At 43.2% G+C, this 14508-nt stretch overlaps 1 protein-coding gene across 2 annotated transcripts in view; it reads right to left on the reverse strand.

Annotated features, from left to right (window-relative positions):
- Positions 1 to 14508, reverse strand: part of CLSTN2 (calsyntenin 2) — a 753689-nt gene that overhangs the window by 452488 nt on the left and 286693 nt on the right. The gene's annotated exons all lie outside the window — the stretch shown is intronic.

Here is a 14508-nt window from a genome sequence, read left to right on the forward strand (position 1 = left end):
GAGACGTCAACATTAGGAGTCCAAACAATGTTTCTGCAGGAACCCTGAGCACAAGTGGACCAGAAGAGGAGAAATGCTACTTCTTCCTGGGCTGAGAGAGAGGTGGTGAGGGGAGGTGATGAAGCGCTATTACGTGGGCCCATCAACAGTATAGTGGACCACCTGAGGACAGTGGTAGTAGCAGGCATCCATAGGTGGGGGGTGATGGAGCACCACTGGTGGAGGTCAAGGCGGAATACACCCCAAATGGTATGGCCAGCCCAGGGCAGATACCATAGGAACAGGGAACAGCACTAAGAAGGATGGCCCAAAGGTAGCCCAGACAGAGACATGGCAGAGGGCAGGGAGCAGGGACTGTACATTTGGCATCTTAAGGACCGGAGGAGAGACACGAAAGAAGGGAAAGGGCCAAGGGGTGTTCCTGGACACTGAACTTGGGTCCAAAGAGTGTCATGTTTTTACCCTTGCAACCTTCAGCAAAATGAGCCAGGAGGCGGCTTTGCAAATATGCCCACACTCTTCAAATAGGGTTTTTTTTTTAACTCTTCCCTGACCTTGAAATTTTGCTAATAGTATTATTAATGAGTAAAAAGAACTCCTGCCACACTGAGATTCTCCTTTCTATAAAAAAAAAAACACAAAGTATTTGTATTTTAATAAAGTCAACAGCCACCCAAGCTGACCATTGCCAGGGATGTCATTTACCATGGCACTCAGCTGGAACTTAGATAAATAATGATAATTTTTTAAGTTTGTAGATCATATTGAACTCGACTTAATAGGCCCTCTCTCCAAACCTCTGAAAGGATGGCTCATAAAAAACTAATTAGTTTATACAGACTGTCAAGGTTCATGGAGGACAGCTGGCCTTTGATGCCTCATCTGTGATTACAGGCAGCTACAAGATCATAAAATCGAGCTCTGAACTCACGCCAAGGTATTCCGTGATCACACGCTGGACACTGTGCCAATGCAAAAGAACTGAACTATAAATGCCTGCTTGTGCTCCTGTTCTTTGATTTGGAATCTCAAAACAAGCTAAGACATTTAGGATTTGCATTCATAGGCCCCTGATTCCTGTTAAAGTCAAACCACTGACCTTACAAATCCATGTTCATAATTAATATTTGTGATGGGGCTCAATTCCAGGCCTATTCAATATGGCCACTGTCATAAGCTGCAGAAATAGCTTCTAGAGAAGGGATTAGAATCAGTATTAACTTGTCGAAGCTTGGCTATTAAATGGTCCAATTACAGACAGTTGGAGATAGTTTTCAATCATCATTGATTTCACCGTGATGATTGCTGGTTACAGCTTTTTAAGAGGATTTCTTCAGTGTTTTCAAATTCCCAGTTCATTCCTCTCTATGCTGTTCCCTTATCCTAACTGTCTTGGGCTCTTTTCTCTCCTGTAGCTCAAACAATGCCCCATGCCCTCAACACAGAAAATCACATTGACAGGTGGTTTTTATTTGGCCTCTGGTTTTCAAAGACAGAGACGTACTCAATTATATCAGAGCAGAGATTGGAAATACAAGTTCAGCAAGATCACCAGGACACCAGGCAGGACCACTCAGGAACTGAGGCCACAGTTCCCATCAGGGACCACTTAGACTCCATTCCCTCTGGTCACGTCTGTTTCTCTCTAGGACAGCTGCCTCCTCTCAGTCTGCTGACCAAGCTCTTATACTGTGATTTGCATGTGTCACAGAAGGTTTACCTGCAACCCCTACCCTGTAGCATGGCACCTCAGCATGCAAACAGAAGCCAACCGGCCCACGTGGTCTTTTCTATCTAGGTAGCAGGTCACAGGATGGAACTAGCTGATTCACTGGCCAACTACAGTCAAGTGTCCACCCTGTGTCCAATCACAGCCAGGCAAGGGGGCTGGGTCATGTGGCCTGGAATCTAGCCACCAAGGGCAGTGAGTGTGAAAGTACCATAAACTTGTGATATCATGCTTGTCAATAAGGCCATAGATCGGGAGTCCTTTATGTTCAGATATATTTGGGATTGAAGCTTGGTGGATGCCTGTGTCTTCTGAATTGGTTCTCCAGTAGAAAAAAAAAAAAAAAGGCTTTTATTTTGTGTGTTTCTGATTTATTATATAAGGAGACCCTAACTTTGGAGTTAGGTTTGGCCCATTGTCTTTGGTTGACCTGGACAGAGTCAAGGACACTTACATAGAGATGAATGAAGCTAAGAGTGTCCCCAGGGACTGAGGCCAGGACCTCGACCTCAGGGGCACTGAGGCTACTTCCACTGAGTCCACTAGTCACGGGATAAGTTCAGATCAGTTCAGTCGCTCAGTCATGTCCGACTCTCTGTGATCCCATGAACCACAGCATGCCAGGCCTCCCTGTCCATCACCAACTCCCAGAGTCCACCCAAACCCATGTCCATCGAGTCGGTGATGACATCCAACCATCTCATCCTCTGTCATCCCCTTCTCTTCCTGCCTTCAATCTTTCCCAGCATCAGGATCTTTTCAATTGAGTCAGCTCTTCGCATCAGGTGGCCAAAGTATTGGAGTTTCAGCTTTAACATTAGTCCTTCCAATGAACACCCAGGACTGATCTCCTTTAGAATGGACTGGTTGGATCTCCTTTCAGTCCAAGGGACTCTCAAGAGTCTTCTCCAACACCACAGTAAAGCACCAATTCTTCAATGCTCAGCTTTCTTTATAGTCCAATTTTCACATCCATACATGACTGCAAAAATCATAGCCTTGACTAGATGGACCTTTTTTGGCAAAGTAATGTCTCTGCTTTTTAATATACTGTTTAGGTTGGTCACAGCTTTCCTTCCAAGGAGTAAGTGTCTTTTAATTTCCTGGCTGCAATCACCATCTGCAGTGATTTTGGAGCCCCCCAAAATAAAGTGAGCCACTGTTTCCACTGTTTCCCCATCTATTTCCCATGAAGTGATGGGACCAGATACCATGATCTTCATTTTCTGAATGTTGAGCTTTAAGTCAACTTTTTCACTCTCCACTTTCACTTTCATCAAGAGGCTCTTCAGTTCTTCACTTTCTGCCTTAAGGGTGATCTTGATTCCGGGCAATCTTGATTCCAGCTTGTGCTTCCTCTAGCCCAGCATTTCTCATGATGTACTCTGTATATAAGTTAAATAAACAGGGTGACAATATACAGCCTTGACATACTCCTTTCCCTATTTGGAACCAGTCTGTTTTTCCATGTACAGTTCTAACTGTTGCCTCCTGAGCTGCATACACGTTTAACTAAATGACGGTGAAAGAGAACAGTGGTTCGCAGGGAGCAGTAGAGAACAGTGAACTGAGGAGCCCTCCTACAGAAAAGAATCACCCTCAGAATGGGGGAACCTGGCACTATTTTTCTGGCAGGAATATCAAGATTGCTACAGGTAAGTCAAGTGATGGCTATGTGCCTCCATCTCTCCCCCTTTTGATGAGTTTACTGAGGTTTGCCTTTCCCTGGAGGCTCTGTGAGGGAAGAGAAAGTTCACAAGTCTCTGGATCAAGAGGAGCTACATCCAGACTTGATGAGGATCACAAAATCTTGGGCTTCAAGCCAGATGCCTGACTGGATTCCACTTTGGGGAGTTCTGGGATGCAGTGAGCATATTTTGCATGAAGAAGGGATGTGAATAATTGCAGCCTAAGGGTAGGGAGAGAATGACCACACTGGTGTCCCTAAGTTGTCACCTCTCCAGGCCCTATGGTAGTCTGCTCCTACTCTGGCTTAACCATGTGACTTGTTTAGCTAGTGGGACAGTAACAAACTGTCAAAAGTTTTTGCAATCAGCACAGGAATATATATGCTCTGGCCAGCCTGCTGACATGCTAAGCCAGTGTGCTGGAAGATTTCATGGCAGACAATGGTGTCATCCCAGCCAAGGCCATCCTAGCCCAGCCAGCCTACAATCTACCCACCAGCTGTCCACAGATACCCAAGTGAGCCCAGCTGGGATCAGCTGAGTGACTCAGAAGAACAGAGCTGCCCAATCAATAAGTAGACCCATGGGAAAGAGTTAATGGCTCTTGTTCGATGCTCCTAAGTTTTGTAGTGTCTGTTGGACAGCAATACTTAAAGGAGGCATCAACTTCACCATTTGGATTACAACTTCACCTTTATTACTCGGTCTGAGCAAATCATACAATCTGATTTAACTTCAGTCTCTCTTTCTATAAAATAGGGATAAGGAGAATGCCTATTTCAGAGACTTGCTGTAAAAAGTAAATAATGCAGTGTATGTAAAATACCTACTACAGTGCCTGATAGGTAGTGTGGGCTCAGTAAGTGTTAGTTAAGGGACTTCCCTGGTGGTCCAGTGGTTAAGAATCTGCCTGCCAATGCAGGGGACATAGGTTCGATACCTGATTGGGGAACTAAGATCCCACACGCCACAGAGCAACTAAGCCCACAACCTGCCACTACTACTGAGCCTGCATGCCTCAACTATAGAGGAGTCTTCACGCTGCAACTAAGACCCGATGCAGTCCCCCACCCCCTCAAAATACCCAAAACCTCCCCATAATAAATAAACAAATGTTACTTAACTTTCAGTGCTGTGTGCAAGCTGTTTCCTATATGAGGATGTATGATCAAGGGGACAATTTAGGGTTAAAATCCACCTCTTCCTCTACTTGCCAAGTCATGTGCTCTGGTGCAGGACAGTGTCTATCTGAAAGAAGGGGTACCTGTTTTCAAATGGCACAGTTACCATATGGCTGGCAACAACTCTGCTTTAGTACTGATTTCATTATTCACTTTTCATCTTGTTTTAGTATATTGTCATTAATCCAGAATCCAGGAGACTTGAAATTCTCACATCAAGATTTCTCCTATGGCAAGTTTTCTCCAGAATGCAAGTTTTCCAACCTGGGACTCCACCTTCCTCCTATTAGGGTGACGAACTCACTCCAGTTTATCAGGACCTTCTCAGTTTTGGCACCAAAAGTCCCACAACTTTGGAAACTTGTGGTCCTAGGGAAGCCAGCAGCATTTTTCTCCCTGAATGTCCCTTACTCTTCAGTCTTATTGATGGAGAACACCCCACAGTATCCACTGGTTCCCCCTTAAGTGTTAGGTTTACCTGGAACATGACCTCGCCAGTTTTCTCATCTAGAAGGTCAGGGTTATTGGTGAATTGTTTCCTACCTCCAGTCAGACCATGAAGTCCATTCCCTGTTGTCATCCCCTTCTTCCTCCTTGACTGACCACCCCTTGGCTCCTGTGCTCCTTCCCCTGTATTCTGGCTCGAATTCCTCCTCCAGCCATCCTTGACCCTCCAAAACCAAGACAGCTTGTGTGAGCACACCATAGGGTCTCTAGCTGCTGCCCAAGAACCTAGTCCAACCAGGCTCCCATGGAGAGGCCTGGGATACCAGGATTAAGCACAGAGTGTGATGGAGGGGAACTGACCAGTAGAATCTTTAAGATGAGATGGGCCATCTGAAACCTACCAAGGCTGAGCAGACACATAGCCTGCAACATGACACAAGTTAAAACCAACAACCACAAAAGGCCACATGGCAGGGGACACACAGACAGCTTCAGTTTTGGGTGGACAAAGAAAGAGAATAATTAACAAGAAGAAAAAAGTGGAAGCCTTTGTCACAACTGAGAGAAACAATTCAGGGCAAAGACCCCAAAGTCATGGGCAACAGAGATCCAGGGAAGTTCCTTAGTCTCCCCTGGGCAGAGTGGCTTCACCCTACAAAGTATGGCAGGAGGAGTGCTGTGTTCTCTGCTCAGTGAGTGAAGGCTTCGTGCCCAAGTCTCCTGGCCTCTGAGGATGATGTGATGGCCCCTGTCCACCCCCATGGAGCTAAGATCTGCCTCCTGAAGCACTCGGCCCTCAGCAGACAGAAGGGAGACTGAAAATTCATGAAAGGAGAAAACTGGAATGGATGCAGTGCCTGTGAAGGGATGACCAAGAAAAAACCCCCATTATGCCCCCAATTCCACATCAATCACTGTCAAGGCTGGCAGCTACCAAGTGGGTAGAACAAAGAGAACCAAGGAGCAGAGATAAACAACACTTTAATTCCAGAGTGATGGATGCATCAGGTCTTTCTTTCTCCCAGTCTGCCCAGCAAACCCCTCCAGCAGCAGCAGAATCAGGAGCACAGATGCGGTCTGATAAGCCTTTCTACTTCTGGGGACTGCACATGAACCTTTTCATAGTCACCTCCCACCCCATCTCCCCCGTGATCCCAAGCATCAACTTGACCAGATCTTCTGGTTTACCGACTGGTTGTTGCACCCTCACTTTTTTTTTTGGCTTTCAAATAACTCCTGTATTGTTCTCAAATCACAGCTGACCTATAGCTGGAAACTTTCAGATCACGGTCACTATAGTGAGGGGGAGACTTCACCATAGGGATGGAGGCCTGAAGACTACAGAGATGGGACCAAGGACTCTGCCACAGGCTGCAAACAGGTATGGGACTCCTGTCTAGCCCTTACTTCCCTGTCTATGTCTAATCTGAACCCTGGCATCTGCTTGGAAATTGGGCAAACACAGATTATATCAGCAAAAACATTTGACAACACAAGCTCAAATCTGTCACTGAAAAGAGAACACATCTGTTTTTTTCTATTTATGAACTAAACCATAAACATAAAATCCTGACTCCTATGTTTATATAAGAACGGTGTTTTAAACAAACTTGCCCACGGCAGTGTTATGTTTTTAATGGAAAAATCGTGTAAACAACTCAAATATACAAAACATAGTGGAAAGGTGAAGTAAACCATGATATGGCCATATGATACATAATTATGCCTACATGTTAGTATTTTTGAATATGTTTCAATCTGCTTGGAAAATGTTCTGTGAAAAGAAAAAAACACAAAGACTGAACCATATATACTCCAGATGAATAAGAACTATGTATCTAGACATGAATAAAAATAGTCTGGCAGGGTTTTAGAAATATGGGTATACTGTTTTATTCTTTTTTATTCTTTTTCTTTTGTTCTTTATTTTTATTCTATTAACATGTATTGGGTTGGCCAAAAAGTCTGTTCAGGTTATTCCTGTAGCCTGTCAGGCTTCTCTGTCTATGAGATTCTCCAGACAAGAATACTAGAGTGGGTAGCCATTCTCTTCTCCAGGGGATCTTCCCAACCCAGGGATTGAACCTGGGTCTCCCACATTGCGGGTAGATTCTTCACCATCTGAGTCACCAGGGAAGCCCAATGCCATCTCCTTCTCCAGGGGATCTTCCCAACCCAGGGATCAAACCCAGGTCTCCTGCATTGCCTGGAGATTCTTTACGAGCTGAGCCACCAGGGAAGCCCAGGAATACTGGAGTGGGTAGCCTATCCCTTCTCCAGCAGATCTTCCTGACCCAGGAATCAACCTGGGGTCTCCTGCATTGCAGGCAGATTCTCTGCCAGCTGCGCTACCAGGGAAGCCTAAGATGTTAAGTACTTGAATGCATAGATGCTGGTCCATATTCTTCTGTTTCCTGTTTATGCTAGATTCCAACTCTGTGAGGTCCAAGGCAACAGCCCACATTGTAGATTCCAGAGCTAAGTCTGAACCCAATTCTCTGCCTGGCCTGCTCTTCACTGAACTCTGGTTGAGACCAAGTAATGCTCAGAGAACAGGATGCGACCCCAGCCTCTGGTCCTCAGGAATAACCCCGTACACCAACCATCTTGGAACACAAAGGCACATCCACGGTGAGGCTGACATAGACGGCCCCTCTGCTGCTTGGGCAAGAGCTCAGAGAGTTGTGGGCTGAGACAGACTGAAGATGGCTGTGTCCAGTACAGGTGGTCCTGAGGTTGCTGGATGGGGCAGTGATGCCCAGATGTGGCTGTTCCACAGTATCCCATGTGGTACTCAGCCAAAGACTTCTTTCACAGATTTTGCTGCTGCCATAAACTACCTAAATACTTACTTACTTAAACTTTTTCTTTAAATTGGGCTTTTAAAACTTCAGTAAATGTAATCAGAAAGAAAACTAAAAAGCCAGCAATATGTGCCTCAAATAGAGTATAATCTAAATAAAATACAACAGAATGTTATTAAAATTCTAGCACAACGTGGTTGCCCATGGAGTGCTATGGGATGGACCTTGCTCTGTCTTTGTCAAAAAAGACAGATTAGCAAGTATTTGAGGGTGCTAAAGACATTTTGATCCTCGCAACTGCACATTTCTCCTTGATAGATTCAGAAAGATTCGAAAAATAACTTAAATGGGAATGACTTAACATGGAATTCAACTTTCTTTAACAGTATGTCCAGGTACCATGGGAATCTTGCACTGCCAGTGAGATATGCCTCGCACACTGGAAAACTGGCAGAGGGGACAGGAGGCAGGACTTGGAGTCTGAGGGTCTGGAATTGAGTGACAAGGCTTAGCTTGGCAACCTAGAACAGTTACCTAATTTTTCCAAGTTTCAATGTCCTTATTTGCAAAACAAAATCATAATAGCTGACCCACTTGTTCTACAAGGTTGGTGAAAGGCTTGGATGTAATTCTGTGCATGGAGCACCTTGCACACACACACCTCTGTATGCGTGTGTGTGTGTGTGCATGTATGCATTTATAACAAAGGAGCACACGGTTCACAACTAATAGGTTATTCCACAGGGATAAATGATAGGTAGAACATAAGGACATTACTTTTCAACTAAAATTTCCAGAGTTCCACACAATTCATAAATGATTTTCCCCAGCATTAGTCAACTGGTTGCCACATAAGCAGACAATCCAGGCAGCATAGCTTGATGGTACAAGTGGGTGACTACATCAAGCCTTCCAAAAATCCCTGAACTTGCTTTTCTTCTTTCCTTAATATCAGCACCACAGATTATATCACTTCATTATAGTCAAGCTAAAATGAATAAAACACAGCTTATTGATGATTGTGAGAATTATTGTTACTCTTGATTACTCTCACTACTACCATTGCTAGGATTATCAGAACCATGATACACTGGGCATCCTTTGGCTGCTAGTGCTCTTGGCACTTGGTATTAGTATCTTATTTAATCCACATATTAACCCAGGAGTAGGTACTATGTTCGTTGTCGTTCAGTCGCTAAGCTGTGTCTGATTCTTGTAACCCAATGAACTGTAGCCTGCCAGGCTCCTCTGTCCATGGGGTTTCCCAGGCCAGAATAATGGAGGGGGTTGCCATTTCCTTCTCCAGGGGATCTTCCCAACCCAGCGATCAAACCTGCATCTCCTGCATTGGCAGGCAGGTTCTTTACCACCCAGCCACCTGGGAAGCCCCAGGTACTGTGTTTACCCCTATTTTATTAAATATAAATAAGTTACCCCTCAGAGCGGAGAAGGCAATGGCACCCTACTCCAGTACTCTTGCCTGGAAAATCTCATGGATGGAGGAGGCTGGTAGGCTGCAGTCCATGGGGTCGCTAAGTCAGACACGACTGAGCGACTTCACTTTCACTTTTCACTTTCATGCATTGGAGAAGGAAATGGCAACCCACTCCAGTGTTCTTGCCTGGAGGATCCCAGGGACGGGGGAGCCTGGTGGGCTGCCATCTATGGGGTCACACAGAGTCGTACAGGACTGAAGCGACTTAGCAACCCCTCAGAGGTGTTCAGTTCCTTATCTGAGACCATACACCTTGTCAATGGCAGAACCTAACTGTGAATCCATGTGTATCTGATCAGAGCCTGGGACTGTTCACAAGTAGGATTCCTTTATCATCATAAGACACCACTGCTGTACAGACCCCCGAGGAGGGTCTCTGCCTCAGGCAGCTGTGGAGTCCAAAGCATGAACAAAGGCCCTGGCTGGGTCCAAAGACGAGGGAGATAGATTGGTAGATGCTGAGCAGAACAAGGAGGACCCAGAGAGATAACCATGGAGGAAAAGTCCCTTCTGCTATAACCAGCTAATCAAACCAGGCCAAATAATATCCCAGGCAATTTTCTGGGCAGCCTTCAGAGAGTCACCCAGGCTGAGAAGCCAGCCAATTATGCCTGATCATTCTCTGCAGCCCTATCCTCACAAAAGACAAGTCCAGACTTGCCCAATGTAGACAAATGAGCAATTCTATTATCTCTGAAAGGTAATCTAATTCCCTTCAAATTTAAAAGTCTCCACAGTTTCCTAACAGGCCTCAGTGGGGCTCATGCAGAATTTAATAAGTTCACGGTGTGCCCAGCTTGCTTTCATTTTTTTGCCATGCACTGGACAGAATTTTCATTATGATTCAAGGATTCTTCTGTATCTGATTCTCTAAGATCGTGTCTGCTGAGCTTAGACACCAGGTTGAGAACTGAGTTGGGTCTAACGGACTTGATTGAGGTCTGAGAGAGGTTTCATTGACTGAGAGAGAGTGTCTCTGCTAATCAGCTGGGGCAGGGATCAAACAGAAATATCACAGGGAATGGGAACTCACAGCAAGTATGAGTCTCCACACTCCCCTCCCAGCCCCACGGCTGGCCTACTCTGGGACACAGCAATTTTCTCCAGCTGCCTGTGAGTTAGTGATCTCCTCTATGAAAGGAAGACAAGCATTGTGAAAAGGAAACTCAGATCAACAAAAAGTTTACTATATCTTGAACCATTGCAACATTCTTTAAATTTAACCAATACAACAATCCTGGGAAGCTTATATATTTATTCGACGAATGAAAAGAGTGGGACTACTGGGACCGCCCTGGTGGCCCATTGCTAAGACTTCACGCTCCCAATGCAGGGGGCCTGGGTTTGAACCTTGGTCAGGGAACTAGATCACACATACCACAACAAAAGATCCTACATGCTGCAACTAAGGCCCGAAGCAGCCAAATAAATAAACACTTAAAAATAAAAAAGACTGAGACTATGTAATTGGTGATTGCATCTTATTGCCATAAAATAAGATTCCACACCATTAGAAGGAGCCATATAGGGTCAGGGAATGAGAGATTTGTGTGGATGTGACTGCAAGTGCATTCAAATTTTCTGGAAAGCAATTTAATGTGTTTCAGAACTTTAAAATATTTGACCAATTAATTCTAATCCTGAAATCCATCCAAATGATAGAATCAGACATACAGACACATGTTGTAATAAGAAAGACCAGAAATAGACAAATTGTCCATCATCTCATACCAGTTAGGATGACCATCACCAAGAAGACAAGAGTTAATGAGTGTCGGTGAGGGTGTGGAGAAAAAGAAGCCCTAAAGTACAGTCGATGGGAATGTAAATCGGTATAACCATCACAGAAAACAGCATGGAGGTTCCTCAAAAATTAAAACCCGAACTACCATATGATCTAGCGATCTCACTTATGGTTATATATCCTAAGGAAATGAAAGCAGTCTTGAAGAGGTATCTGTACTCCCAGGTTCATTGCAGCATTATTCACCATAGCCAAGATACAGAAACTACCTGTCAGTCAGTGGATGAATGAATAAAGAAATATACACAGGCATTATTCAGCCATGAAGGAAAGAAGGAAATCCTTCCATTTGTGACAGTATGGATGGACCTGGAGGGCAGTAACGCTCAGTGAAATAAGTCAGACAGAATGACAAATACTGAGACGTCACTTATATATGGAATCTAAAAAAGTTGAACTCATAGAAACAGCAGAATAGTGGTTAAAAGGGGTTGGAAGTAAGGAAATAGGGAGATGTCAGTCAAAGCGTACAAACTTCCAGTCATAAACTTGGGGGATCTAATGGATCACAGCATGTTGATGAAAGTTATACTGTATTATGTACTTGAAAATTGCTAAGACAGTAGACCTTAAATATTCTCACCACAAAAATAAGTGGCAATTATGTGAGGTGGTGGAGATGTTAGTTAACACTACGTGGGGGTAATCGTTTTGCAACATGCAACTGTATCAAGGCAACACATTGTATGCCTTATATTACACATTATATGTCAATTATATCTCAATAAATTTGGAAAAAAATAAAATAACAGTAAACTATAGAATATTCATTGAGTCAGAAATCATGCAGCCATTTAATGAGTTGCAGAAGAGTACTTAATAAAATGGTATATATTCCTTAGTTTAGCAGGAAAAATAAGTTATAACATTGACTATGAACTGTGATCAAAATTTTTAGATTAAAACAAAGTAGAACAATGACTGGAAGGAAATATGCTATAATGTTACCGAGGCTCTTTCTGGGTGTAAGAAATGTTCACATATTCTATAATAAACATGATTGTCATAATCAGGAGATACACAATAAAAGCTGTTTTATACCCCTGGATTTTGCATTTATCCACAAAATGCAATCATGATTTTTATTTAAATGAATGATACCTTACATAGGAATTTTTTATTAAAAAAATTTTTTAAAGGGGGGACATCTCAAGAGAAACAAGACAGAGCAAAAGTGACATGGTTGGAACCATCCCCCCATGAGCTTAAAGCTCATCTCACCGGCTAAGTGGAAATAAAGACCACTGGGATGAGGGTGGAAACCTGACACACAACACCAGAGCAGTTGCTAAGGGGCACCAGAAGCTGCAGTTGACTTCGCGAAGTGATGGAGCTGGTAGATACGAATTTTTCAATTTTATGAGAATGATAGGAATCTGAAATAAATCTTCAGTATTTTCTTTTTAAGATAAATGTTTTAAAATAAATGCCTGCAGCATGGATGGATGGTTAGTGTCTGTGTCCTGTCTTAGAGCCGATCATAAATAATGCCGAGAAAAATAGCTTTGACCATTCTCAAAAGCACCTTTATTTTTCACTCTTAAGAGCTTGGAAGATTATATTTTTGATGCATTAAGCTAGATTTTTTAAAAATTCAGCCGTAAGTATCAAGAGGAGTGTAGAAATTGTCTTGAGAGAGACTACTCAGGGCTTCACTTAGAAGTCAACCTTACATTCAAGAAATGTCAGAAAACCTGTGGTCACATTTAATGGTTACAATTCAACTCCAAGCTTAGAGTATTTGATGGATTTAGAATTGAAGAAAATCCTTTAGTCAATCTTCAGGTGAAATGATTAAGTGTCCTTCAGGTCAACAACCAAGGAAGGTAAGTCATTGTAAATCCAAACTTCCCAACACCAGATTTGCTTAAAAATTTTTTTTCCCACTTTGGTCTTTACATTACAGAGTCTCTAACTTAACTGTAGAACAGCTTAATCAACAACCTCAGTTTCCTAGTTCACTACTGGACGAGAGCAGGGTTACACTGATGCAGACGCAATGAATACTCAGACGCATGCTTCATCTTTTTAAGTGTTAGCCCCACTACACTACAGTGACTTAACAGCATCCATGTACTTCTCATTTAATATGTCGTTAGTTTTCTCTCTTATGTCTTAAACAGGGTTCACACACTTGAATGGAAAGATAAATAAAGGACCTGTACATACTCCATCTAACCAGGGAAGCCACAACTCAGTACTTCAGATACTTCAGATCTGACTCATCAAGATAAACCAGAATCCTGCAGTTTTATGCAAAACATCTCAACTTCTAAATGTTGTCTCTACTTCATTTTTAAAAGCACATGTCACATGCCAATTCAAACATTCTCATAACCCAAACAATTTTGCTAGTGTTTGTTTCCAGAGGGTTGGTGAGAATTGCTGATTAACCCCAATATAGTTTAGTTATGTCCAAGAAAGGGATGAGTTGGAATATTCCCGGGACTGGCAAAGAAGGTCTGGGGAAGACATTTCATCTTTTGTGGAAAAGACAGCATGGGATTTACACTGCCAAGTGGCATTTGGTTGAGTTGGGACCTCTGAGGATGGCTGGAAAATATATGGAAATGCCCCAACTCTAAACACCATGGAAGTCACAGTTAGGTACTCTTTGTGGCTACCATTCTGCATAAAATAAAGATGAAGCCTTCTTCTGAGAGTCTCCCCCATGCTCTGCAAGAATACTTATGGGTTTATCTTCACATAAGGCTGAATTTCCCTATTTTACTCACCCCTCATTCCTTACTTTATAAAATGTTCTGTAATGAAGAAAAGGCCTTCACAAAGCTTATCTCTTAGAAGTGTGAAAGAGCCAATTTTTTTCTGCCCAAGCAGCTCATAAAGTAACAGACAAACTGTCAGGAAAAATAGACTTCATCACGGTGAAAACCTCAGCTTGGCACCCATCTATCATAAAGCAATCTTCCAGAAATCTTGAAAACCTTCATTAAATTTCCTGTCTTCCTCCTGACAGTTATAAAATGTTAACAATATCACTCATGATGTAGGCATCTTCAGAAATTCTTTGTCCAACCCCTCCTCCCGCTGCCATCACCCATCCCCTTTTCTTTGCCAAAATCTATAGAAACATGAGACATAGCCATCTTCTTTACACACCCTCCTGGGGACTTGGCCCTTGCAGGAGGTTAGAGGAGGAAGCAGTGGTCATCTTGATGACACTGAGAAGGCTCTTTAGTTACAAGCTGCAAGGACAAAATGGCCCTGCCTCCAGATTCCTTCTCCAAATGGGACATCCATTTTGAAGCTCAAGGACATGACCCTTAACAAATAACTCCTGATACTTTTTTCTTTCCTTTTTCTCTTGTCAATCCACCAAGTTACAAGTCTTCATCTGCC

The sequence above is a fragment of the Bos javanicus genome, chromosome 1, assembly GCF_032452875.1.
Source record: "Bos javanicus breed banteng chromosome 1, ARS-OSU_banteng_1.0, whole genome shotgun sequence".
Classification (NCBI taxonomy): Eukaryota; Metazoa; Chordata; class Mammalia; order Artiodactyla; family Bovidae; genus Bos; species Bos javanicus.